The sequence below is a fragment of the Neofelis nebulosa genome, chromosome X (genome assembly GCF_028018385.1).
Source record: "Neofelis nebulosa isolate mNeoNeb1 chromosome X, mNeoNeb1.pri, whole genome shotgun sequence".
In the NCBI taxonomy this organism is placed as follows: Eukaryota; Metazoa; Chordata; class Mammalia; order Carnivora; family Felidae; genus Neofelis; species Neofelis nebulosa.
This window is the reverse complement of record NC_080800.1, coordinates 101,177,847-101,202,229: the sequence shown is the minus strand read 5'-3', so window position 1 is coordinate 101,202,229 and position 24,383 is coordinate 101,177,847. Positions and strand designations below refer to the sequence as shown.

The window sequence follows — 24,383 nt, the reverse complement described above, 5'->3', positions numbered from 1 at the left end:
CATGTTCTTGACTTGTGCTGTTCAATATGGTAGCCACTGCCTGCATGTGGCTTTTGAGCACTTGAAAAGTGCCTGATGGGGCTGAGGAACTGCATGTTAAATTTCATTTCATTTTAAGTTATATTTATTTTTTAAAATCTTTTAAAAATGTTTATTTTTGAGAGAGAAAGGCAGAGGGAGAGGGAGGCAGAGGATCTAAAGCGGGCGCTGCGCTGACACCAGAGAGCCCAACGCAGGGCTCGAACTCACGAACCGTGAGATCATGACCTGAGCCGAAGTCGGACACTTAACCTACCTAACCAGAAGTGTCCCTGTCAATTAAAGAATGCAACATTCAGAAAATCATCACCTAGCTATGGGAGTTTGTGGCGTGGATAGAAAAGTGATCCTAAGGTAGAGGAGTAGGTGGTGGGGAAAGGGAACAGAGTGAATGTTTTCCAAGTGAACTTCAAAAGCATGGAACCAGAAGGTTCTGGAAGTAAAAAAAAAATGCACTAGAAGAGCAAGAATGTAGAGGAGAAATCATTGCTTAGACCAATGTCGTGAAGCTTTTTCTTTATGTTTTCTTCTAGGAGATTCACAGTTTGGGATCTTATGTTTAAATCTTTTTCTTATGTTTATTTATTTATTTTGAGAGACAGAGAGAGCGGCAGAGAAAGAGGGAGAGAGAGAATCCCAAGTGAGCTCTGCACCGTTAGCACAGAGCCCGATGTGGGGCTTGATCTCATGAACCCTGATATCATGACCTGAGCCAAAATCAAGAATCGGACACTTAACCAACAGAGCCACCTAGGCGCCCATTCTGTTTAAATCTTTGATCCATTTGGAGTTGGTTTATATGTATGGTATAAGATAAGGATCCAATTTCAGTCTTTTGCACGTGGATATCTAGTTGTCTCAACATCATTTGTTGAAGAAACTCTCCTTTCCCCATTGTGTGTTCTTGACACCCTTGGCAAAGATCAGTTGACTACACATGCATGAGTTCGTTTCTGGGCTCTTTATTCTGTTCTGTTGGTTGATATGTTTGTTTTTATGCCAGTACCATACTGGTTTTACTGACTATAGCTTTGTAATATGTTTTGAAATCAGGAAGTGTGATGCCTCCAGCTTTGTTCTTCTTGCTCAAGATTGCTTTGACTATCTGGAGTCCTTTGTAGTTCCATATGAATTTTAGGAGTATTTTCTATTTCTGAAAAAAATAGGGATGGATAGGGATTACACCGAGTCTGTAAATCCTAAGCAATGATGTCTTGGATATGACACCAAAATCACAAGTAAAAAATAGGTAAGTGGGACTACATCCAACTACAAAAGCTTGTATACAGCAAAGGAAACAATCCACAGATCGAGAAGACAATCTACAGAAGGGGAAAAAATATTTGCAAACCATATATCCGATAAGAGGCCAATATTCAGCATATACAAGGAACTCCTGCAACTCAATAATTAAGCAACCAAATAACCCGATTAAAAAATGGGCAGAGGACTTGAATAGATATTTCTCCAAAGAATATACAAATGCCCGACAGGTAGATGAAATGATGCTCACTATCACTAATCCTCAGGAAAATGCAAATCCACACCACAATGTGATATCAGCTCATAACTTGAGGATGCTTATTATTTAAAAACAACAACAACAACGGAAAAACCCAAAAGATAATCGCTCTTGAGGATGTGGAGCAATCGGGACCCTCATACACTGTTGGTAGAAATTCAAAATGGTCCAGATGTTATGGAAAACAGAACAGAGGTTCAAGAAATTAAAAATGGAACTACCACATGACTTGGTCATCCCACTTGTGGGTATATATCCAGACAAACTGAAGGCAGGATCTTGAAGGGAGAGCTGCACGCCCATGTTCCTGCAGCATTATTCACAATAGCCAAGATATGGAAACAACCGAAATGTCCATTGACAGACGAATGGATAAACAAAATGTGTTACGTTCTTAAAATGGAATAGTATTCAGCCTTGACAAACAAGGAAATTCTGCCATATGTGACAGCATGGATGAACCTGTAGGACATTGCACCAAGTGAGATTAGCCAGTCTCAGAAGAACGAAAACTGTGTGATCCCACTTTATATAAGAGATGAAAAGAGTCAAACTCACAGAAACAGAGAAGGGTGGTTGCCAGGGGCTGGAGAGAAGGGGACACGGGAAGTTGCTGTTCAAAAGTGTGAAGTTATATGAGTAAGTTCTAGAGATCTGCTGTCCAACACTGTGCCTGTAGTTAACAATACTGTATTGTGCACTTCAAATTTTTTAAGAGGGTAGATCCCATGTTAAGTGTTCTTACCTCAGTAAAAGCAAAGTGCACCTAAACTAAATGGATCAGGAGAAAAAAAAAAAAAAGAATGTAGAGGAGAAAAACTGAACTGGTTTAGAATCTTCCAGAAAAGCATCCTTGGATAGCGGAGGCAGCAGTGGATTGGGTGTGAGGAGACAGCTGCTGACCTGCTGTGTGACCTTAAGTAAGTCACTTCCCCTCTCTGGGCCTTTGTCTTTTCATCTCTGAAATGAAAGATTTTAGACTAGCTTTCTTTGTTCAACACACTCAGTGTGTGTGTTTGGGGAAATGTATGCTTTAAAGGTTTGCTTTTATTATTTTCATCACTGTTACGTCATTATTATTACTGCTCAAAAACTTAACTTCCAGAGAGTACATTCCTTAGCTTCTATTGTTGTCCGGGAAATGAGTCCATCCAGTGTTCGTGCTCTCATTTGGTCGCTTTCTCAGGCTGAACTTCTCAGTAGGCGCCTCAGCCACTGGACTTGGCCAACTAGCAAGATACTAGCTCTCCCCACACCCCCACCTTGGGTCCGGCTCGGCTTCCATAGTCAGTCCACGAAGCTGCCTGACACTAGCAGAAGTTTTAACACTGCAGTTGTGCAAATTGCTAATTAGGCTTGTAAACATTCTCCACTTCACTACCCTAATATTTTTGGCCATGGAACTCTCCCCACTGGTACCCCTGGGGTCTGCGCCTGGCCTTTGATTACATTTGGGCAGCCCGGTCAGTGCAAGAGCCTGACCACGCCCCTCCAGCCCGCCTTGCTGTTTGCTCACAACATGCCTGCCGAGGCCCAGATCACCCTCAGAAAATGCAAGGCTTGGCACGTGCGAAAACTTGTTCCTTTTTCTTAAAAAAATTTTTTTCTAATGTTTATTTTTGAGAGAGAGTCAGGGCAAGAGCAGGGTAGGGGCAGACACACACATACCCACCCACACAGGATTCGAAGCTGGCTCCAGGCTGTCAGTGTAGAGCCCCATGCAGGCTCGAACCCACGGACCTTGCGATCATGACCTGAACCGCAGTCCGACGCTTTACCGACAGAGCCACCCAGGAGCCTCGAGAGTGGCTCCTTTTTCAAAAGGGAGAATAGCATAGCAGATGGCTGCGAGGGGGAGGAGCTGGGGGCGAGAGGCAAATAGCACTAGCTATATTTTCTAAGAAGGCCAGGTGCCATTACTTTTAGGTCATGCACACGTGACTAAGACCACTCTCATGATGGGCTGGGTGCTACGTGTGTCCTTCTCCCACAGCCACTCTTCCTTCCTCACCACCTCTCACCCCTCCGGCACAGTGTCAGGTGCTATACAATCAGTCACAACCAAGTGTCACAAGCAAGCAAATGCCCAGTTGCACTGTTGTGATGGGAATTCTCAGCAGGCCAGGTCTTACAGGTAAGCTGGGGTTGACACATACAGCAAATAAAAACCCAGGAAGGGGTGCCTGGGTGGCTCAGTTGGTTCAACGTTCCACTCTTGATTTTGGCTTAGGTTGTCATCCCAGGGTTGTGGGATCGAACCTCTCGTGAAGCTCAGCACTGAGTGTGGAACCTGCTTGGGATTCTCTCTCTCTGCCCCTCCCCCCACACAAGCACATGAAAAATCTTAAAAAAAAAAAAAAAAGCCCAGGAGATTTGAATTTAGAAGAAACGATGTAAAATTGTTGGCGTAAGTACATCCAATGCAATATTGGGGACATACTTATACTAAAAAAAAACTTATTCATCTGAAAATCAAATTTACTTGGACATCCTGTATTTTATCTGGCAACCGTAAATTAGGTCACTTAAGTAGTGTGAGTTAGAGAACTATGAAGTTCATTTGCACAAGGATATTGCCCTTGCTGGCCCGGCTTACTGCTTGAAATCTTTGCCATCCACGGTGTCCTTCACGTAAGGCATTAGAAGCTCCTGGCATTAACCAGAAGCCATTAACCAGTATTTACTTCCTAGCCCAGATGAGTTCTACAGATGACTTCACTGATCATCTCCCGAAGTTTCGATAAAGTGAGACACAAAACAGGTGAATATAACTTGGGAGTGAGGAAGATGGCGGGCTGGGACCAGAGCCAGCATGGTGCCGAAGAACCGAGAGGTAACCTCACACGCAGAAAGTCATTAATGCGATAGGACTGAAGAGGTGTTGAGTACAGTCCCAGGCATCCCCAAATCCTTCCCCCGCTACAGCCTCCGTGCCTGATAGGTCATTATTAGCCTTCCCTTTGGGTTGCCATTTCTTTCTCTCCAGTAGCCTCCTAGATGAGAGGCAGCTGTATGTAATGAAAAAGTCCCGGAGCTACGAGTCAGACCTGAGTTTGAGTCCTAACTCTGCAACTCACTGGCTGTGGGACTTAGGTTGGGCAAGCAGGATGTCCTCTCTCTTACTTCTTATGTCTAAAGCTAAGGATTATTGCCTTGAGAGTCTTGTAGGATTGTTCTGAAGAGCACAGAAAACCCTGTACGTATACGTGCTTTGAAAATAAGTGCTGACAAAATCCTTTAGTATTAAAATGCATGTTCTCTTGGGAAGGGGAGCACAGTCCTGGTTACTTGGTATATGACACAACTGTCCTCCCTCAGCGGGAGAGGTGGACCTCAGGAAGGTCAGGGGTATCAGCGGTGGTAGCTGCTGTGGGGCTAGTGCGGGCAGGAGGGAGTGTCTAGGCGAGGAAAGCTGTGTCCGCCCCCCCCCCACCGCCCCCAAATAAACTGCCAGCTCCAGCATTTTGCCAACGACTGATCCTATGGCATGAGCTCAGAGCAGGAAGGCAGGCCTGGAGGGAGGAGGCACAGAAGACTCCCTTGAAATAATGCGGGTGGCATTCACCAGTTCTCAAGGAAGAGCTCCAAGTTTAGGGGGGCAGGTGGCCAGCGGAGGTTTTGAATCTACCAGAGGAAATTATCCTCCCTCTGTGTGCCCAGGATAAAATCTCAGAGCCAGGGAATGTTTGTAAATGGACTCTCTCATTTAAATAAATCCCACTTAAATATTTATCAGATCATGAATATGCATGTTTCTCTCTCTCAGCGCTGGAAAGAGAACGGGCATGTAATTTTTAGATGGCACATAAATAATGTAAGGGGGGGAAAAAGGGATCTTTGTTCTGTGTTGACTGTGTATTTACAGCATCTCAAGAGGTCTTGAAATAATGAACTGATTTTTCCCCTTCCTGGTGTAAATGTGCACGTGGAACTTCACCTTTCCTGTCTTTAGGGTGATTTGCACTCATCTGTATCCTCAGGGAAAAATTTCTGGAAGCCAGAAAATGAAGCTGGTCAAGCTCCAATTAACAGTGAGTTCGTTCGGTAGCCGTAGTAACCCATACCTACCCCCCTAACTGGCTGCTCCACCTCGCGCTGGGACGGGAGAGGGGAGAGGGCTGTGGGCAGAGCTGGCTCTCCATCCCCCAGTTCAGGTGCTCAGAAGGTAAAGGCCTGGACGCACTTCTTTTTTTTTTTTTTTTAAGTTTATTTATTTATTTTTGAGAGCAAGACAGCGAGCGGGGGAGGGCCAGAGATAGAGGGAGAGAGAGAATCCCAAGCAGGCTCCGCACTGTCGGCACAGAGCCCGACCTGGGGCTGGATCCCACGAAACTGTGAGATCGTGACCTGAGCTGAAATCAAGAGTCGGACATTTAACCGACTGAGCCACCCAGGCGCCCCAGAAGGCACTTCTTTTCTTTTCTTTTTTTTTAAATATTTATTTGTTTTTGAGGGGGGTGGAGGGGCAGGGTGAGGGAGACAGAGGATCTGAAGCAGGCTTTGTGCTGACAGCAGAGAGCCCGATGTTGGGCTGGAGCTTGTGAACCGTGAGATCATGACCTGAGCTGAAGTCGGACGCTCAACCGACTGAGCCACCCAGGCGCCCCTACAAGGCACTTCTTAAAAAGCAGATGTAGGGGCGCCTGGGTGGCTCAGTCGGTTGAGCGTCCGACTTCAGCTCAGGTCATGATCTCACAGTTTGTGAGTTCGAGCCCCGCGTCGGGCTCTGGGCTGACACCTCAGAGCCTGGAGCCTGCTTCCGATTCTGTGTCTCCCTCTCTGTCTCTGCCCCTCCCCTGCTCCTGCTCCCTCTCTCTCTCTCAAAAGTAAATAAACATTAAAAAAAAAAAATGTCACTGAGGTGTGTAGCACTTGTCCTTCCCAGCCAACTTGGACCTGGTTCACGGCATCCGGCAGAGTTCTAGGGACAGGAGAACCAGGGTGATCGTGATGGGAGATGAGGGACGGGGACAGACTAGAACAAGAGCAGGGCCCTAAGCCCCCCTCGGAGGGGAAGGGAGCAACAGACCGAAGCACTCCTACTTCACCCTTCTGTTTCGCTGAGAACCATTTGTGGCTGGAGCCCAGGGCCTGAGCAGGGAAGAGGAGATGGACCCCTACCCTGCGTTCTCTGCTGGAGTCTGTGTCCCTAACTGTCCTGTCACAGCTGCAGTGCAGTCAGGGCTTTGGGATTAGGCATGATTTGCCTGCTCTCGGTCCTTCTCTATCAGCATGAGGAATTGAGAGAGGACTGGCTTATCTTTTTGCCCTAAAGCATCTTTAAAAATAACATCCTTTCCTCGCTAAGAAGAGAGCTGGAAGTCCCTGTCAGTGTGGGGTGGCAGAAAGCACACTTGATGGGGAGTTCGGAAACAGGGCATCCAGTACTAGCTTCCGCGCTCACGTAGGAGTGTGGCGTCGAGCAAATCACTTAGCTCTACGTCCTTATCTGTAAACTGAGGATGGGGCCAGGACCTCCCTGTGAAACAGCTGTGCAGTTGAAAGTGGATGTTGCAGTTAGAGGGCTTCGTGCAGAACCTGGCACTTCGAATGCTCGCTCAAGGGAGGGTATTGGTCTGAGGGACGAGTTACTCATTAGCCCCCTCACGTCCCCCACAAAGCCGGAGCCCATCCTTGTCAGTAAGGAAATGATCTTTTGACCTAAACTCGTGCAGCAGGCTGGTGGAATGGAAAGGATTGTGGGACTGCGTGTAAGGACGCTTGGACTTGGGTCCTGCTTTCACGGCTCATCACCTGTGTGACCTTGGACAAGTCACTTCCCTTTCCCGAGAATGTAGATTTTTTTTTTTCCATCGGTAAACTGGCAATGATGAACCTTCACTGCCCTCCTCACAGTGTGGGAATGATGGCAAAACACATGGGAAACGTGCTTAGAAGTGTAAAATGGTAGGTTTTCTTGTGAACAATATTAATTAAAATGACTGCTCTTCCAGTTAAGCAATAATTTCAATCTCTCAATAACCTATTAGGTGAGCTCACACACACAAGTCGTTTCTGGAGATATTTCTCTAATTTCAAGTTGGAACATTCAAAGAGTGTAAAGGATTGGGGCCAGGAGAGAAATCAGATTTGCCGAGCTCTAAATAGCTTATCAGTAGCGACGAGGAATTATGAGGTCAGTGAGAAGGTTGCCTCCTTTCTCTCCCTTCTTCCAAGATGCCCTGTTAAACTGACGGGGAAGCAGTACTGACCGATACAGTGATAAGACATCTAGGATTTTCTGGGGCAGGCCAAATTTCATGTGTCTTTCTCCTTTTCTAATAAGGTGATTCCTGAAGTTAGTAACTAAATGAGGTTTCATGTCGATGTGTTTGCAAAGGCATTTCGATCATTACCCTAAGTAACAATCCCTATCCTCTTTTGGGTGCATTTCTGTTTACCGGACACTCCACTAAGTACTTTCACCATATCTCATTTAGGTTTGTTAACAGTCCAATTAGGCGGATACCATAACCAGTGCCACTTTATGGATGCTCACAGAGGTTTCTGCCTGAGGTCACACAGCTGATCGATGTCAGGGGGCGGGACTGAAATCCTCAGGCCCGCCTTGGATAAACCAGAAAGAAAAGAAAACACGTTGTCAGATGGTGTTCAGAAGATATGGCCACGGTACCATGGAATCTCCAACATCTGCTTGATGGAGATGAAATGATGAGGAAGCTGGGGTTCGGGGGGATGTTGACTTTAGATCTGTAAAGACTGTCAGTGAGGGTAATTGTTGTATCTTATCTGTTCATCTCTAAGGTCATAGAAAGAATCCTTCCCACCATCTCTCACCAAATGACCAGAGACTCCCCCTGTGCTCTCTGTTGTTCACTTTCTTTTCATGCCCCTCCTGGTGGGTGAGGCACGCAAAGCATGGGGTCCATCCAGCCCCATGGCCATGGCTGCAGGGAATGGGCCTACAGGTGAGGGAGACTGGAAGGGAACCTGCAAAAAAGACCTGATCATTCCTCTCTTTCCGAACAGTTGCCAGCTTAAGCCAAACAAATGTAAGACCATAAACTGAGTTTTGCTTCGCGATTCTAGGATTCCGTATGCATACTATGAATCCAAGAGAGCCTAAAATGTGTCAGAGAAGACATATGCTCCACTTTCTGTCAGCTTATTAAAAAATGAAAATATGGATATATTTTTGGTGGAGCCACTGGCTTCAAGATTTTCCAAAGAGGTTGTCTGTTCAGCTTAAGTTGCCTTTAGGCATTTCTATTTGCTTGTGAATGAAGAGAATGCTATGTTCTGTTTTATTATTCTCCAGAACGTGCGCCCGGTAAAACCACCAACAGGCGCTGGTCCAGCGCGTGCAGTCCTTCCCTTGTCTTCAGCAATGGGCCTAGCCTCGGCAGTATGTGGGACAGACGGAGGGCTGGCTATGAAGTTAGGACTGCAGAAGCCAATGACCCCCCTCCTCTATCACCAGTATCACAAGGCTTCCTTCCTTTGGCCCGAGGCTTTCTGCATTCGCCTACAACATGAGATATCTGTGTGCAGCTGTGCATCAGTCATTTCTACCTCCATGTAATGTAAATAAGCCTCCCAGCTCCTTTCCTAGGAACGGGTTCTGATTCTGATAGAGGAGAACCAAAATTAGCACACTGGAGAGGTGAGCAGGGTCGCCGCAAAGGTACAGAAGAGACCAGATAGGTCAGCTGAGGGTCTTTGTTCTGTGTCTCAGTCATCTCCCCTTTCCTGTGACCCTTGTAAGAGGTAATAACGATGCTAACACCGACAGAATGCTAACTAGGCGCCAGGAACTGTTCTAGGTGCCTTCCATGGATGTGATCTGCTCAACAGTCTTCTGATTTAGGTACAATTCTGATCTCACTTTAAGGTTGAGGAAACAGGCAACCCAGAGCCTAGAGACTGTGGCCATTCTTGCTAGCCATGGTATGGCCCCAGGGAATAGATTATGGGAGCCCCGGGGCTGATTAGCATTTGTGGACTATTCCTGGTGATGGTGACATGTTGACTTGCTAATCGATGCGAGGAAAGGAGAGAACTGGCTGGATCCTCTGGGTGGGTGAGTACATGTGGAATGTGGACAGGTGCGTGCTCTTTCAGTTCTGGTGGGTAGAGCCTCATGGGGAGCTCTGTAACTCCATGGGCACAGAGGATGAGCCTGCCTTCTTGCATCTTAACCACTTATCTACACAGCAGTTCTTTGAGCTTTACACAACTGCGCAGTCATATTCAGCATTGATTTTAGCTTACGTCATTATGCCATTCCTCTTTATTCCTGCGAGATAGGGTGCAAAGTATATTACTGCCATTATGTAGATAACAGCATTGAGACAGAGTAGAAAAGGCTTAATATGATAAATCTGTGGCTAGCCTTTAGATTTTTGGAATCCCACATTTTAAGTGGAATTACAGATTAGGAGACTTACCAACTTGACAAAATATGGGGCCAGTCCATTTTTTAGAACCTGAAACCTCAGACTTAGGAACTTAAAATTTTTTTTTTAATGTTTATTTATTTTTGAGACAGAGAGAGACAAAGCATGAATGGGGGAGGGTCAGAGAGAGGGAGACACAGAATCTGAAACAGGCTCCAGGCTCTGAGCTGTCAGCACAGAGCCCAACGCGGGGCTCAAACTCACGGACCGCGAGATCATGACCTGGGTCGAAGTCGGCCGCTTAACCGACTGAGCCACCCAGGCGCCCCAAACTTAGGAACTTTAAAGACCTTTCCAGCTTTACATCTAAGGTTTTGTTTTTGTTTTTGTTTTTGTTTTTTATGCTACTATCCAGCACTGTGCTAGATGGATAAAAGTGGCAGGATAACAAAAATCCCTTTGATAAGTCCTAGCGCTTACTCTTGAAAGTTACCACATTGTTGACAAGCCATAATACACTTATATGATTGAAGAGAGTCAAAAAATGAAAGACAATGGCTAGTTTGGGCAAATAATATTGTATGGCTTCCTGCCATACTGTGCCAAATGGAAACCAGTTATTCCTTCTCCAGGATTTTCAGGAGGAATACACCTCTACCAAGAGCTTCCCAAGAGAGGAAGAGACCTGACTAATCTTTCTTTTGTTGCTTATCTATTTCGAGAGAGAGAGAGAGAGAGAGAGAGAGGGAATGTGTGCAAGTGGGGGGGCAGAGAGAGTGGGAGAGAATCCCAAGCAGGCTCTACACTATCAGCACAGAGCCCGACATGGGGCTCAATCTCACAAACCATGAGATCATGACCTGAGCCAAAATCAAGAGTCAGACGCTTAACTGACTGAGGCACCCGGGTGCCCCCTGACTAATCTTTAAAGACTTTTTCTCAGCTTCTTAGAGTATAGAATGTTCTATGTAATAATTCTGTAGTTTGCTTATTGAAACCTGTAAATTTTATAGTTGATGCAATCCTTTTGAATTCCTTTAAATTTTTTTTTAATGTTTATTTATGAGAGAGACAGAGAAAGAGAGAGAGGAGCGAGCAGGGGAGGGGCAGAGAGAGAGGGAGACACAGAATCCAAAGCAGGCTTCAGGCTCTGAACTGTCAGCACTGAGCCCAACGCGGGGCTTGAACCCATGAGCCGTGAGATCATGACCTGAGCTGAAGTATGACACTTAAACAACTGAGCCACCCAGGTACCCCTGAATTTCTTGAGCAATATAAAGCCTCACATCAAATCTCTTTAGCAAAAATCACCGAACTTATGACGTTTATTGTTGATTGTCTTTGTTCCTGATTTATGCCTGTCGGTCATTACGGTTTCAGGAACAGGCCTGGTCATTGTAAGATCCGCAAAGTTTGTTTTGGGGGCCTTGACATCGCCGCTTTACTCCCTGGATTCAGGATCCCTCCCTCTCTTTTCTTCTGTGTCCCCCTCATCCTCTTCTATCTGTCCATATAACTATTTTGTATCCTTTTCTTGCTGGTTCCTCAAAAGGGTGCTTCCTGTCTTTGGGGGAATTTATAATTGAAAGGACATCTTTAAAGATCCCTTTCCCTGGGTACCTCCCTTTATTCCCATGCTCAGCCAAGCCTAAGTAGTATAGAAACAAGAAGGAAAATCTGTTATAAAAAGGCACTATTTCATGTGACAGAAATGCCCTTTGGCTTATCTGTGCTTGGCTCCCTTCATCTTGTATGGATAACTGAGAAGTGACTGCATTGGCTCTCGGGTCACTTCTCATCCTTGTCACATTGCCTACACGGACATTTTGAAATAATTTGCTTTATTTACCCTTTCAGTAGGAGCTGTGGAAATTGATATCATGCTACTCTTGTCTTTAGAAAATTCATGTGGATCTCTAAATACCATTGGTTGGTATAAAACAGTACAGTGTCTATACATTAGCTCTTAAGATTCCTCAAATGTTAATGACTCTGTATTGGCTGAGACTCAGGGACCAGCACTGTAAGGTTGTCCTCTAGCCGGAGAACTAGAACTAAAGTTTCCAGCACTAAAATATTTATTCTGCTTCCGAGTTGGTTGGACCAGGGAGGTGATACCATTTAGAAAAACATTTTTTTTTTTAAAGGAAGGTGATATCTTCTGTGAAGAGGTTGGGCCACAGAAGGATTAAAAGTCAGGGTTAACCCAATATATAAGAGGTAGATGGGCGATATCTAACGTAAGACCCGAGGATACAATCCACCGAAATCCTCCTTCACTGGCTCCTCAGGGCCCCTCAAATCTCCCGTTTTGTTTTTAGGAAGGTTCTGTCATTCGCTCATTCATTTGTTCAATGTGCAAATAATAATCACCATCTGGGTACTGTATTGTACTCAGCACTTAGCACAGTGCTGGCAGAGATGAGTAAGACTACAGTCTCCAATGAGTTCACAGTCATTTGAGAACAATAAGCACATAAACAGATAATAATAATAATACTATAGTACGATCAGATCTATGCTGGAGGCATATACAAAGTGCTCGGGGACACAGGGCAGGCAGTGGTGGACACCTAGGCTTGGGGAAGTGAATATTTGAGAAGAGCTTTGAAGGACAGGTCATTTAGCAGAAAGTGTGTGTGTGTGTGCGCGCGAGTGTGTGAGGGTGGGGGAGTGGGGTGAAGGGGCTAAGTGCCAGAAAGTCGGGACAGTATATGCAAAGGCACGGAGGCAAAACACTCAAGGTACAGCACAGGTGGCACACTGAACGGAGCACACTCCAGATGGCGCGAGTATAGAGCACTAGCGGGTAAGCAGTGGGAGGAGATGAGGCTCTGGAAACAGGTCGGAGTTTCGTTGGATCACGCAGGGCCTTCTGAGCCACACTAAGAAGCTAGGACATGATGCCAGGAGTAACGGGTCACCACCGAAAGCTTTTAGGCAGGTGAGTGATGTGAAGGGAAGATTGTTGCCTGGAGGCAGTGTAGGGGTTAGGATGAGGGAGATCAGTTAGCAGGATGGTGCGGGAGGTGATGGCGGCCTTGCACTCGAGTCAGGGAACACAGAAGAGGGTCTTGGGTGGTGAGTGTGAGGAACGACGAAGAGGGAAGATTCAGGAATGAAGTTTCTGCTTCAGGCAGCTGGGCAGGACCATGGGAACACAGGTGGAGGAGAGTGTTTTCTAGAAAGATGATATTCAAAGGGTTGAGCATATTGAGTTTGAGGTCCCAGTGGGGCATCAAGGTAAAGGTTTTAGGGGGAAACTAGATATATGGATGTAGACTTGGGGAGAGCCTCTGAAAAACCCATGCGAAACTGGAACTGTCTTGCGTGGGAAAGCATTCTAAATCTTTAGAGAATGTGGATATAGTGAAGAAACAAAACTGTATTATTATTCAGAAAATCCATAACATTTTGGGTAGGAAACAACGCATTCATTTTACAGAAGCCTTGAGACTTAGAAAGGGCTGTGTGGGGCTGTGGTTTAAGAATTGGAAGGCAGTTGGGGCGCCTGGGTGGCTCAGTCGGTTAAGCGTCCGACTTCGGCTCAGGTCATGATCTCACGGTCCGTGAGTTCGAGCCCCGCGTCGGGCTCTGTGCTGACCGCTCAGAGCCTGGAGCCTGTTGCAGATTCTGTGTCTCCCTCTCTCTGACCCTCCCCCGTTCGTGCTCTGTCTCTCTCTGTCTCAAAAATAAATAAACGTTAAAAAAAAAATTAAAAAAAAAAAAAAGAATTGGAAGGCAGTAAAGGTCTTAAGTGGGGGGAGGAGACACCATTCAGGATTCCAGCAAAAACCTTATTAGAAGAAAACCTGTTAGAAGCGTGTTATGGCAGTTCCTGATTTGGAGATCTAACATGACGTGTTCTAAGATCTATTGGGTCATCCTACTCTACCAACTAGGGCTTGTTTCCTTTTCTCCTCTGCTTGGCAGGATCCAGGAAAGATTAAGGGCTGGGCTGGGCACTACGGGGTGAGAAAGAAGGAAATGTGAGTGTGCCCAAGTTCTCTAGCTCATTTCCAAAGCCGATGTTGGTGAATGTTTGGGTCTCCATAACCCACCCCAAGAGTGGTCATTTGAAAAGGAGTTCTGGATTCATTACGGGGAAAGAAGAGAAGGAAATGGATGTGCTATAATAGCCCACAGCATTTTAGAACCTAAGAGAATCACTTGCAGATTCTACTTACTTATTTGCACGTGTTTACTCCCCTTCTGAACGGTGAGCTGCTTACAGGTAGGCACTCTGTTCCATTCAATTCTATAACCCTAGTAATGCCCTTTTTGACATATAACTCCTCCACTCAGGAATTGTTAGTTGAAGAATGATTGAGCCCACCCCCTTGTCTTGCAGATGTGGGATCTGAGGACCAGAAAGGCTCTGTGACTTGCCCAGGATCCCACGTGCTACTTAGCGGCAGAGTTGGACGGGGTTTTGTTCTTGATGTGTGGTTAGAGGCTCTGATTATCTGAGAGTACAAAGAATGTTCCTGGGGGCACCAGGGTGGCTCAGTTGGTTGAGCATCCAACTTCGGCTCAGGTCATGACCTCACGGTTCGTGAGTTCGAGCCCTGCGTTGGGCTCTGTGCTGACAGTTGGGAGCCTGGAGCCTGCTTCAGATTCTGTCTCCCTCTCTCTCTGCCCCTCCCCCCACTCGTGCTCTGTCTCAAAACTAAACATTAAAAAAAAAAAAAAAAAAGAAAATGTTCCTGGTGAACGTTTCTCTATTTCTCAACATTCTTCTCCACCTCCTAGATGCATAGCGGACTCTTGAGATTATCTTTAAAAACCCAGGGCATGGAATGGCGGTACTCTGTGTGACCATTTGCCTACGAGAAGGCAAATATGGCCCCTTAAGTCCACCGCACAATTTGTGGTGACTTCAGTTTAGAGAAATCTCCAAACATCTCTTTCCCTTAACAGCTATCGGTCTGCCATCCATGAATTCATCTAAGCTTTTATTGGGGGGAGGGAGAAGCTATTTTTATTTTCAGTCTAATCCACCACTTGGTGTAATGAGTTCCATATGTTTCCTCCATTTTCTACCTGCTGTGAGAAGTAGGGCTTCCTTTACTTGTCCTAAACTCACCTCTATGGGCTCTATGCAGGTAAGATGCAAACACACTCTTGCACATGCTCTCACACACGTGATTTAGGAGGGAAAACGGCCCCACTATTAATGGTTCTCTTTGTTTACAAGCATATTAAAAATTCAGATGAAAGGAAGCTGAAGCAATGGAATTCAAAGTGAACACAGTGGCAGCTCACTACCCCAAGGAGAAAGTCGTAAATCCTTGGCAAAACGGAGACCCACCGACGCAGGGATCGGTGGAAATAAACGAGAAGCCTGCTACGGAGTGGGTGTTTGGCCAAGCAGTGCCTGCCTGCAGTGTGGCTGAAGCGGCCTCGAAAAGTTCAGTGTGGCCCAGGAACATAACCTGTCAGCCTCCTCGCCTGACATGATCTTAATTAGCCTCTGTTCTACTGCCGAGAAAGCCCGCTGAGGCAGTTAGCACCAGAGAATTAATCAGATCGTTTGTGGAGTCGACAAAGCAGGACAGCAGCCGACACTGGCAACTTATTGACTGGAAAGGATCCAGGAAGATGGGGAGAGATGTAGTCTCTGTTTGTGCCCCGACTTTCCCCCGCCCCGCGAGTGAAGGTGATCCACAGGGACTGGGGAAGGGGTGGGGGTGAGAGGAGGGCGGGGCAAAGAGAGCTGTGCTCCGCCTTTACCTCCCACGCATATCCCGTCTCCCTTGCTTCCGTACACTTTTCTGCCAAAGCATCATGTGTAGCGGTGCTGATGCCAAACGATGTGTTTGACTGCAAGAGAGAGGGAGAGAGAGCACTGTTGATTTTGTTGCAAATTGCACTTTTGCTACAGGATTAGTTCGGAAGATGGAATTTTGCCAGTATTTTCCTCCCTCCTTTTGTTTACCGCCTATTTTCAATAGCTCTGTAATTGCTTTCCATTTAGTAAAAGGGACATTGTTCCTTTTTTGGGTTTTTCTTTTAATTGTGTTTCTTGCCCTGAGCTCTGAAGTTTGGGAGCCGTTGACGGGTGTGCCATGTTGCTTTGGTTCTAGATACCAATTTGGCCTTAGCAATCAAGGCAACGTCATTGCTAGGGGAGGCCGCTGGGAGGTGGGCTCAGAAAAACGTAGAACTTCTTCCAAGGAGCCTTCCCGGATGGGTCCAGCTTGTCTATTGCGAACTCTGTCTTATGTGGATTCTCACGGTCCTTCAAATCTGCACTACACAATCTAGCTCTTGCCTCATGTTGTTTTGTACTTCTCTTTATTTCATGTGCATTAATCTTATCCTGTCTCTCTGACCATAATATAAGCTCTTCAAAGCCGAAGGCTCTACCTTCTATTGAACATAGCTCTTAACACCAATCTAGGCACAGTAAGAGACACTCAAATGCCAGGTTGGTTCATTGCCAGCCCTCTGAGGAGTTCCTGCAACCATTTGTCCTTTGACCCTGCTGCTACCTTGGCACTGTTGATATTTTGTTCCAGATAATTCTTTTGGGGGTGGGTACTGTCCTGTGTGCCGTGGGACGTTCAGCAGCATTCCTGGCCTCTACCCGCTACTGGAAATGTCTCCAGACATTGCCACATGTCCCTGTGGGGGGCAAAATCACCTTCCCTCCCCATGGAGGACCACTGTTCTATAATGATAACAAAATATTAAGAGGTAAAATTTATTGCGCACATTACCGTGTCCAGCTTGGTGCTAAACATATCACGTGCCTTCTTTTGTTTAACTTCCTTAGCGCTCCTGCCCTGGCTTTAATTCTTTTCTAAAGGGGCTCCAGGGGACAAATCTTACAGCCACGGTTGTAGGTCCACACCACAGTCTGTCTCTTCCCCTGAGGAACACTTAGAAGAGCCTTCCTCAAGGACCTCCTGGGCTCAACTCTGAATTTACTGAACACATCAGCTAAGCCTTAATAATGTCAGGACCACCCATTCATTGACAACTAGGTATTCAGCTTGGTGAGGGTTAATTCCTCAAGGAGGTCGATGAAAAGCAATGGAAGGTCAGGGCAAAAGTAAGCCCGTCAGCTGTCACCTTTTTTTCAGAGATGTGAATACCATTCCAAACAGCTAACGCGTGGTAGGGGGGCTAGAGATTTATTTCTTTTGCTCTTATGATGGCATTTCAGCTCAGGAAGCAGAATTTCTAGCGAGTCCACCGAAGTGTCATTCCTGCCCTAAATCCTGACCAGCTGTCTTGCAAACAATGCAATCGGTCACAAGAGGGACAGGGCGAAAGAAGGTGGACAAACGGGTGCAGATTTGTCCTTCTGGGGGGAAGGGTGACGACTCGAGGCACATCTCCTGACGGTAACACCGTCTCCGAATATGAAGGACAACCCAAGAGAGAAAATTTGACACTTGGGCTTAATGTGTCTCTGGAGAGGGACGTATCTCTGCCTGTGAAGTCAATTCAACCTCAAATTCACTGCCACCAAGGAGTTAATGATACATTAAAATTAGTCATGTTGTCTGATGGAGAAATATTCTACTTATGGAAAATACCTTTATAGGAAAACTGCCTTTCTGAGTCTGAGCTGGAAATATTACAGTAAACAGGATCTAATCACAGCGAAGCCTTTTTTCAGCTTTGCATGACAGCTGTAAAATATGACAGTATTTATTAATAGTTGCTGCAGTCTAATCTGCAGCATTGGAGAGCTACAGCAAAATATGTTAAGCTACTGAGAGAACAATTTCCACAGTAACTAATATTCAGCTTTTGAAAGGGTAGTTTAATGTCTTGTGATTTTTTTTTTCCCCTACTGATGGTCCAACCCCAGGAACAAGCTACTAAGCTAATAACCTTTGTGGAGAGGAAGTGTTTAAATGATAATTTATTTCAAGAGCTGACAACAAATTGCTCTGCACTTTCTCTTTTTATGCCCCAAAGCAGTCAAGGATGTGCAAATCGAAGTATTAAAAAATATGACAGCTTCAGTATTTTCATTTTCAATGAAATTCTCATTACAGACATATGTACGGTCTTTTATTCACAATCCAGTCCAAAGAGTCATTCACTATTATTATTGTGCAGGCTCTCAAGATGCTCTCATAGTTGAGGACTCATCACAATAGATTAGGCAGGCTGCAGAAGCTACCGAATGTCTCAGGTATTGTCAACCCTGATTATTGCTGCTCAAACAGGGGAATTTAGTATCTGTCTCTCACAGGATAATGTACTCTCTGGGCCTTCCTAATTTATTCAGATGTAAAAAGTAGCTTGAATTTCAATAAAAACTCTCCTGGCTTTGCTTTTCCCAGAAGGCAAATGGACATGACTAGAATTGGAGCCATCTGTTACCTTCGCGCATCTTTTAATCAGTTCTTAAAGTGGAGGAGAAAAAAACAATCCATGATGGTCTCTCCTCCTCCTTCTCCTTCTCCTCCTCCTCCTCCTCCTCCTCTCCTTCTCCTTCCCCCTCCCCTTCCCCTTCCCCTTCCCCTTCCCCTTCCCCCTCTTTAATCAAGGTACCTGCTACTTTTTTTTAAAAGTTCCTGCCAAGTAGCCATGGTAGGACCTAACATCTGTCTTTCCTTGCTTTCTTCTTCTCCAACCAAAAATGGCACCTTAGTGATGACGGCCTACAGGGTCAGATCTTCCTATGCTCTGGGAACTGTTTCTGCCTCAGAGAGGAATCTCTGAGTTCACCTCACCTCAGAGCCTGGTCCCCACCACAGGCACCGCACCCCCCCCCCCCCCGCCCCAGTCTGGCTGTATTTACTACTTTGGCTACTCATTTGCCCCTCGGTCTGCATTTTTGATCCGCTGCCCACCCAGATCCCTGGAACTCTGGGAACACGATTTCTTGTGTTCATTTGTGGACACCAGGCTTTAAGAATGAAATCGACCCCTGGAGTACATCCACAGGAAGACACCTAGGATAGGGAGGTCCTTTGAAGAACGGCAGAAGGAAAGACTATGGGAACAGGTAGTACAAGTTTTCAAATGTTACAAGTGTTAGCCCAGAGGACAGCACGCATAGACTATGAATGTGGCTGACCTGGGTTGACATCCTGGTTTCACTACTTCAGCACTGTGACCCTAGGAGCCATCAGTTAGCCTTTTTATGCCTTGGTTTCCTCAGTTGTAAAGAGGCAGGGACACCATGTGGATTCAATGTGATAATCCATAAACTCAGGGCCTAGTGCATAGTGAGTGCTTATAAGAAATGGCAGCCGTTCTTATCAAACTGTCTCATTTATAATTTATTTATCTTATTTATAATTTGCTTTATCATTTTATCGTATGATAGAATGATGCTAATAATAGAGATTTATTGATTTGTGCCACTGATTGGTATTGGATGTGTATGCGCGTGCGTGCGTGCATGCGTGTGTGGTGTGTGTGTGTGTGTAAATAGGGAGAGGGAAGGAGAGAGGGAGGGAGAGCAAGAGACAGAGACAGAGAGGGGAAAGAGAAAGAGATTCTATGCTTTATTTGGGAAGGTAGAACTGGATGAGAGGGACGAAGCCAGGTTGCATAAGTAGGTGGTAAACAATAATGTGCAGGAGGGTGTGTGGAATTGAATCTAGTCAATCGGAAAATATTCCTCTGAGGAAAATCCCTTTCTCCTTGTCTCGGGGGAGTCTTTTTACCTCTTCAGCCCTCGGGCTCTTCCAACATTTTCCCATTTTCCTCGCTCTCTGGCAACACTTTTAATCTTTTCACAGTGGGTCGGCTCTAATGAATGCAAATGTCATTATTGGGTGAGGGAACAGTTGGGTTAAAAATTAATTTTTCCCAGGCCCCTGAGATAAATCACTGTTTCAGCGACAGGACTGTCAACTCTTCAAAGGCAGGGCCTAATTCTGCCTCTCTCAAACACTGCCAGTGGCGTGGCACAAGCTAGCACTAGAAAATGCCCAATAATTGCTTATTGACTGATGGACTACCTGTTGCCGCCGCCCAGGTTACTGCCACAACTTTCTAGAGCAGATAGAAAGGTCTTTTAGAAGGCTGTTGACTTCCAGAGAGTTACTTGGGAACTGAGTAGGGAGTTTCAGGTTGAGAATGGGAAACAGCAGGAGTTTATTGAACACCGGCAAGAAGGTAGGGACTAGTTGCCTCAAAGGGCACTTAGAACTATTATCTCATTATCTAAGCTGAGAGCCGCAGCCTGGGCCAGAATCTTTGATCTCTGTGGGCTGTGCCCATTGAAAGCAAGGAGAGTTGTCAAGTGCACGAGAGAGTCTGGCTGCAGTTCTCAAGTATGTTGCCGTTCTGGGGGAAATGTTAGCACCACGGAGAACTAGGTCACTTGTACCCAAAAGACAGGTCTCGTAGAAAACGGGAAGAGGTGGCCACCTCCCTGACATGGCTTTAGAACTTTCTGTATGAGAACGTGTGTGGACAAGGGACCTCCCAAACCGGACTTGCAGTCGGTGCCTGGGATCCGAGAATCAGAAAGCCACCCTTTGGACTAGGGTTCTATTCACAGAAGGCCCTTACCCGAATAGAAATTTCCTCCCTGGATGTAATAACACATCAAGTCATTAATAGCCATGGATAAATTAGCATGAGTAAATTGGTCAGCTGAACTGTTGTCACTTGCAGAGAAAGACTATTAATCAGTGGAAATGGAATGTAGGGCAGGGAAGTTTTGGTGGAGGAGTAGAGGCAGGTTGGGACAGAGATGTCAAGGCTTTGCTCCCACCAGGGACGGCAGGTGTAGGTTAAGTGTCATAGTGGGGAGCCCTGGGTAAATAAAAGGATGTCACTAAAGAGGAGAGGGTACAGAGGGGCAGATATCTCACGTGGTCAACCTCATACTTTTTCCAAGAACTGGTTTGCTGTGCATACAGCACCAAGAGCACAGTTTTCAACTTTGTATTAATGAAACAACATGGAAACCAGATGTTTCTCTGCAGACAGAAATCCACGTGTAGCCGACAAAGCCTTGAAATCCATTCATTGTTTCATAATTTCAGAGAAAGAGAGAGAGAGAACGAACGAACAAGCAGGGGAGGGGCAGAGAGAGGAGACAGAGAATCCCAAGCAGGCTCCACGCTGTCAGCGCAGAGCCCAATGTTGGGCTCGATCCCATGGAGTGTGAGATGATGACCTGGGCCGAAATCAAGAGTTGGACGCCGAACCACCTGAGCCACAGGTGCCCCTGTGCTACAAATCTTTTAAATGACCTCGCCGTTTAACCCATTTCTCAGCTTTTCGCTTATCCCTGCCCTTATACAGTAGAGTCACATCATTTGTATATTTAGCTTATTTGAATGTAATTATAGGTGCTCCCTTCTGTTTTTCTGTCCTCCATTTCCCTCTTAGGTGATTTAAAATATTCTACAATTCGATTTCACAGTTGTGACCCCTCCCCATAATTTTTATTACTAAAGCAATAGATGATTATTGTAGAAAATAAGAAAATATACAGTAGATACTTTATTGAATATTTTAAAGAACTGTACCTCAAAGTCTGATTTGTAAACTGGATTCTTTCTCCCCTCTCCTTTCTTCCCTTCCCATCTTCTTTCTTCCTTTCCTTTCCTTTCCAGCCACCCTTCCTCCCTCCATTCCTTCCAGCCTTGCTTGCTTGCTTCCTTCCCTTCTTTCTCCCTCTCTCTCTCTTTCAGTCCAACAATGAAAAACGGACATGGGCTTACTCCTGATGAATCAATAATGGCATTTGGGAAAACGCTAAATATGTCTCCAGGCCAGTGCTATGTACCAGTGTCGGCACAAAGTATAAATCTAGGGGCTAACCAATTGTTTTTTCTCACTCTGGAGAGAGGGGCTTGGGAAGGTATATAGCAGACCCAGTGAAACGACAACGGAGAGCACTTATGTTAAGTGCCAAGTGAATGGCCTGGACAAAAGGGTTCTGTGGGTGTTCAGAGGTGGGCAAGATCGCCACTCCTCAAAATCAGCTCTCCTCCTGCCCGGTCACCTCAGTACACAGCATTACCATTTTACCCAGTCTCTCAAGCTAAAAGCCTAGTAGTCATCCATGAACCCTTCCTCTCCCTCACATCCCACAGTCAATCTGTCTCCAAGTTCTGTTGATTCTGTGTCCAAAATGTATTTCAACTCCATCCACTTTTCTCCATCTGCAGCCTAGCCTAAGCTGCCATCATTTCTCACCTAAATAACCACAATGGCCTTTTAACTGGTTTCCCTTCTTTCACACTTGCACCACATTCTACTCCCCACAGAAACTTAGATCACATGACTCCCCTGTTCAGAATCCTCCAAAGACTTCCCAATGAAGGTAAAATAAAATTCATACTCCTTCCCATGGCTCCTGTCCATTCTCCATGGCTATGATCTGCTTCCTGTCTACCTCTATGGTCTCATCTCAGGCCACTCTCAACCTCCTCACTACTCTTTAGCCTCACTTGTCTTCTTTCAGTTCTTCAAACATGCCCAACTCTTCCCTGCCACAGGGCCTTTGCACTTGCTATTCCCACTGCTTGAAACTCATTCCCTCTATTCTTCACATGGCTGTCTCCTTCTAATCCTTTAGTTCTCAGCTTAAATGTCCCTTTTCAACAAGGCTATCACTGAAAATCTTTTTTCTTTAATTTTTAAGTTTTATTTATTTATTTTGAGAGAGAAAGAGAAAGAGAGCACATGAGCGGGGGAGGAGCAGAGAGAAGGGGAGAGGGAGAATCCCAAGTAGGCCCCACACTGTCAGTGTGGAGTCTGACGTGGCGCTGTGAAATCAAGACTCGGGTGCTTAACTGAGTCACTCAGGTGCCCTGTATCACTGAGAATCTTTTTAAAATTAGGTCCTATCCATTAGGATATGTGCAGAAATCATGTCTATCTTATTCACGATTGTAACCCTGGCACCGATTGAATGAATGAATGAATGAATGGCTATGAGCTGGAGTAGCCAGAAAAGGCTATCTTGGAGAGGTGGAATTTGAGGTGGGCTCTGAAAAATGGAAGCATAGGCAGGATTTTCATCATCAAGATGAAGGAGAGAATTCTAGGTAGCAGTGGAAGTGAAGTTGCTGAGACCAAGCATAGTTCTGGCACATTTGGGAAACACTGGATAATGGGAGCTGCCTCCATTGGAAAGTTCTCATTAGGTAACATAGGAGCAATAGGTTTGTTAGTTGGCTGAGGCATAATTACGTTGAGTCTTAAAGAATAGACTACTTTGTTTCTTCCCAATGTGGTCAATAAAAGTTATTGAAAGTACCTGAATGGGGTCATGGTTCAGTGTTTTAAGAAGGCTTTCCAAGGAAGAAATGAGTGTAAAAGTTAATAGAAAGTCTTTCCTTTTTTTAATTTTAGAGGTGGGGGGAGAGGGGCAGAGGGAGAGTGAGAGAGAATCTTAAGCAAGCTCCACGTTCAGCACAGAGCCTGATGTGGGGCTTGATCCAATGACCCTGGGATCGTGACCTAAGCCAAAATAAAGAGTTGGACACTCAACTGATTGCGCCACCCAGGCGCCCCTACAGAAAGTATTTCTTAAGCAGACTAGATTAGTCTCACCAGCTAAATGGCTATAGAGAAAACAAATATCAACACACAGGAGTAGGAAAGGTTTCTTTTGGCTCTAAGACCTTAGTATTGTCCAAACAACTTAGTGAGGTGATTTGCGAAGAGGTGCAGGGATAAGGAACAGACCTCGATGGACTTTTGTTTCCTTTCCTCCAACAGACAGCTAATGGGCAAAGAAGGGTCATGGGAGATGAGGAGCAAATACATGAACTCTATCTTCTGCTTTGCAATAAATCTCCCTCTTCTCTTGCAGTCCACAACGTACACATCCTTTAAAGCCTAAATCCTCTAGCCATCTTTCTCTGAAAACTCTACTTTCCTGGAGTGCTTCATTTTCACAATTCTTATAGCAATCAGAGTCTGTAGTGTAGTATTCAATTTGATAGTGTCCCACGTTGTTCATAGATTGTTTCATGAATGTCCTTTTCTGTCCACTCCCATTGGAACTCTATTATATAATCATCTATCATGAGACTGGAACACACCATTGGGTGTTGATAACAACTTGCAGAATTGCTTGACTAATTAACTGAACCTAGGGTTAGTAGCCAGAAACAAAGTATCCTGTGTCTGGTATAATATCTCAACAAAATTATAGAATGTTACATTAAGAAGTGGGGTACCTTAGGGGAGGAGACAAGGCCAAGAGAGCTTCAGTGCATTGGTCAACATCAGAGAGCTAGTTAATGGCAGAGCTTGAACTTGGTCTCCTGCTTTAGGCTCATGAAATTTGATAATATTTTAGAAGTAAGTACCATGAGGCAAATACAGGCTTTAGTATTTCCTTACAGCATTTGATGATGCAGCAAAATGGGAGTGAAGTGAAGAGTTCTTTGGGTTTCCAAAAACAAAATGGTCCTTCAGGTTAAGTTACCTAGAAAAACCTCTCTGGGTACTACTTGGGCAGACAGGCCTTCCATTTGCTTCTGCCTTCTCTGAGTCAGAAAGAACCATGCCCA

At 45.4% G+C, this 24,383-nt stretch overlaps 1 protein-coding gene across 7 annotated transcripts in view; it reads right to left on the bottom strand.

Annotated features, from left to right (window-relative positions):
* GRIA3 (glutamate ionotropic receptor AMPA type subunit 3) overlaps nt 1–24,383 on the bottom strand; it is a 268,497-nt gene that overhangs the window by 169,778 nt on the left and 74,336 nt on the right. The gene's annotated exons all lie outside the window — the stretch shown is intronic.